Source organism: Ricinus communis, chromosome 4 (assembly GCF_019578655.1).
Source record: "Ricinus communis isolate WT05 ecotype wild-type chromosome 4, ASM1957865v1, whole genome shotgun sequence".
NCBI classification, from domain to species: Eukaryota; Viridiplantae; Streptophyta; class Magnoliopsida; order Malpighiales; family Euphorbiaceae; genus Ricinus; species Ricinus communis.
Window position 1 is genome coordinate 18,758,965 of NC_063259.1, and position 4,238 is coordinate 18,763,202.

Below are 4,238 nucleotides of genomic sequence, written 5' to 3' on the forward strand. Positions count from 1 at the left end.
ACTGTGTTCAATATGTCACTTTGGCCGGGTTAAATCGGTGCTGCTTGAGTTCTTTGTAAATTTCTAGCATTTATTTTTGAACTTTGATTATGCCAATCTCTTATACCATTTATGTGATGATTCAATTGATAAGTTTGGGAACCAATTGTAAATTTTAGCCACTTCAAACCTAAGTTTCTGAACCAAAACTTGAGCATCCATTGCAAATTATGCTCATGATTTTTCTTGTTTGAGTGTGCACTATACTTAATTTTGTTTCTAGAACTTGCTTTGTTATGCTTGTTGAGGTTATATAAATTTTTTAATACCATTAAATGATTTGGGCAACTTAAGATTCACCACATTTGGCCAAAAGCCTACCCTTTGTTTCTATTAATCAGCCAGTTTTGAGCCTTAATCTTTTCTTCATGATTTACACCTATACACTACATTTATACCATTCTCTACATTTGTCTTTTCTTTCACCTTTATACTGAATAATTATGTGATATGTTTCTTCTTTTATGGAATCATAGTGCCCAATTTTATTATAAATTTACTTAGTCCTTTTAATCATTCTTTAATGCTCCCTTCAATTCAAAATTGTATAACTATTCTCGTTGTTTGTGTCATTAACGATGTAGCCCCTGTGTAAATTGCTGTGGCATATAAAAAAAGAGAAATAAATTTAAATAAGTGTTTATTGTGCTTCTTTCTTAGCTTTTTTCTCTTTTGGATTCAATTCTTTGAGCATCCTCTACTTCAAATAAGGCTTAGTGAGTATTTTTGTTGATTTAGCATTCAGCTCCTGAAGCATTCATTCTAAATAATTACATGATTTTTCAGTACACTTTTCACTTCTATCCAATTATTCTTACCTTTACCTTAGCCACATTTCAACCCTTGTAAAGACCCTTTGATTTTGGTATTTATTTATTCGTAGTAGCGAAGATGGAGTTTATGAGCAAGCTTATGGTAAACAGGTTTTGTGTAGCTATATTAAGGGAATCTTTTTGTTTACTTGTAAACACTGTGAATGATTTGAGGGATTCCTATGAGGCAATGGTTCCTAGTCTTTAATGTTGAGTTGTTATATAAGTTGTACTTTGAGATGGTATTATTATAGTTCTTCTTTGAAGGTATATGATTTGTTTAGCCACTTGAGTTTCATTCTTTATATGTTGAATAAGGTTAAGTTATGAACCTTAGCATGGATTTGGAGGGGTGATTGTTGCTTGTATGTGTATTGATTTGATATGCATTGTATTACACATGTTTATATGCCCAATTACTTCAGTTTTTGTGCATAGTTATCTTGTTTTATGCCAGAATCACCTGTGTTTTGGTTCCTTTTATGTTTCAGGTGATCATTGGTGGACATTATCAGTATTTGAGGGAGATACGTGCGAACCATCAACCTTTGACCCTCAAATGTGGCCTTTTGGCATGGTTTTCGAGGCCACTATGGTCTCCATCATGGTCCGTGGTGGCTCAGCACCAGCTAGGGCATAGTCAGGCAGCAAAGGATGATTTTCGGGACTCGGAGGTCCAGGACGGCATGGACTCTGCTCGTGCTGACTAGCACTAGCTTGACCATGGCCATGCTGGGACATTTATATAGGCAAAATTGATTTCTTTTGTAGGGGTTCGGTTTTCTGACTTTAGATATCATATACGCATGTGAGCCACCTCTTTTCAGACTTTGGTATTCGACTTTTGGAAGACATTCAAGAGGCAATTCGAGATTTGGGAGACATCCAATAAGACATTTCAGTGGTTCAAGCATCACATTAAAGATCAAGAGTGGATTTGGAGGCATTCAAGAGGCAATTCGAGATTCATTATTCAAATTTAGGGATTTAGGACTGTTCATCTAACTTGAAGAAGAAGGGTATACATGTTTGCTTTCTTTCCTTGATTGTTTCACTAAACCTTTGCAGATTGTTTGGCATTTAGCTAATCATTTAGCTTGCCCCTAGTCATAGATTAGTAACTTCGTCACTATTAATTAAGGTTAGATAACATAAGATGCTGGAGTAGTTCTAGGCTCACCCTTTTCCGAAAAAACGACCTTGATACTCGCCATTAGTGCTAGTCTGCATCGATAGGTTCATTGCCTTAGATTGTAGCTGCATAAATAGCTCATTAGAAGTCTTTACTATCTTGATTATTGTATTTTATCTTCAAACAGTTTTCCTTCTTCTAGGTAATCAATGATCTCTTCCATCCAACGATCATATTCCTCAATGATCAATACTTCTTCTTTTATTATGCTCGGTTCTTTGAGGATGTAGAACAATATATTATTACTCAGCTCTCTTGTGAAGCTGACTTAGATAAATAATTTGCTTCTTTGTTTTCATCTCTTATTGGATTATACTCTATTGCCCTCCACTTTCTTCAATTCTTTTCAACATATTCTTTATATGTGCTACATGCTTTGCAAGGTCAGGATCTTTCACATTCAAAGATGCCCATTACCTGATTGACCACTAACTATGAATTATTGATGATGCTCGAATGCTCAGATGCTAAACTCAAATGGTCAGTGCCATTTTTAACCCAACAAGTAATGCTTCATACTTAGCTATATTATTAGAGGCTTTAGATTTAATCTTTACTGAGCATTAGAGTTGAACATTGTTTGATCCTTCCAGGAGTATTCTAGCTCCCACTCCTTTAATATTAGATGCTCCATACACATAACATCCACCTGATTAAGGCTCATCAACTTTATCAGTACTTTTGTGCATGCTCATTTCTGCTATAAAATCTGTCAAGATTTGTGCTCTCATGACCTTTCTAGGCTCATATTGAACATCAAAAGCTCCCACATGGATCGATCAATGGACAAGCCTCTTTGATGTTTATGGTCTCTACAATTCCTTCCTCAATTGCTGGTTTATTTTCACTATGACTCTGTACTTAGAAATAGTGTCTCAGCTTGATAACGTTTGTGATGATTGCAAGAGCTAGCTTCTCTATCATTGGGTATCTTGTTTCTACTCCCTTCAATACTTTGCTCGTATAATAGATAGGCTTTTGCTCTCCATTGTCCTTTCTTATAAGAATTGATGCAATTGTTTCATTTATAGTAGCCAAGTATATGTATAATCTCATTCGATGATAAAATCCCCTATGATTAAGGAAGGAATATTCTTGAACTTTAAGGTATTTTTGGTCATTTTATGAGGCAGATATGGAAAAGCGCACCTAATATGATAGGCACGGTGTATGAAACGTCAGGAGGCGTATCAATTGGTTCACCCGTCAGAGTTTAGAAATTTAAATGTTCATCCGAGCTAACCTTATGCTCATAAGCTTATCAACTTTAATAGTCCCTATATGGAACTCTTTGAAAACATGTGTCAAGTTCACCAAACAAAAATATAAATAGGCCTTAGCAAGAATAATAAATCGAGCATAAATACTCTAAAACAGAAAAAAGGAATACCATTTGTAACGACTAAAACTAGATTACATGAGGCCCCATTTGGTTGTTTGGTTGTGGAGTTATAGGAACTCCAAAGTTAAACGTGCTTGGTTCAGAAAATTTTTAGGATGGGTGACCTCTTAGGAAGTTCTCAAACCCACCAAGGAGGCAAAACCGTGAGGCTAGTAGGGGCCAAACCGAACAATATCTCATGTGATCTTATTCCGGATCGTTATAAATGGTATCAAAGCAGGACCCCTCTAATAGATGTGTGGTTTAAGGACGAACTGGTGGGCATGTGATAGCTTGGCCTAGTGAAGCTATCCGATGAGGGCGGGAAGTGGACGCTGGGGCAAGGATAGGATGCTTGGACAAGGAGCGGCTTCTGGCAGGCTTCTAAAATGGCAGCACTCTAAAGTACAGGGGTATATGAATGAACTGAATTGCACATTGAAATGGGGCGGGGAATGGTTGATAACATATATGTAAAGAGTTGGAAGTAATCACATGAAGCGCCTTTTGGTTGTTTGGTTTTGGAGTTATAGGAACTTCAAAATTAAACGTGTTTGGTTTGAAAAAATTTCAGGATGGATGACCTCTTGGAAAGTTCTCGAACCCATTAAGGGAACAAAACTGTGAGGCTAGTGGGGGCCAAAGCAGACAATATTTCATGTGATCTAGTTCTGGATCATTACAAGGAGAGCTTAATCTCATTACTAACTTAGCCATCAGAGTGAGTGGCTGAACAACCCTTTTTAATACTCTTCTAACTTCTTTTGCAAATACTCCAAAGCTTAGGTCAGTCAAGGGAATCTTTGTTAATAGT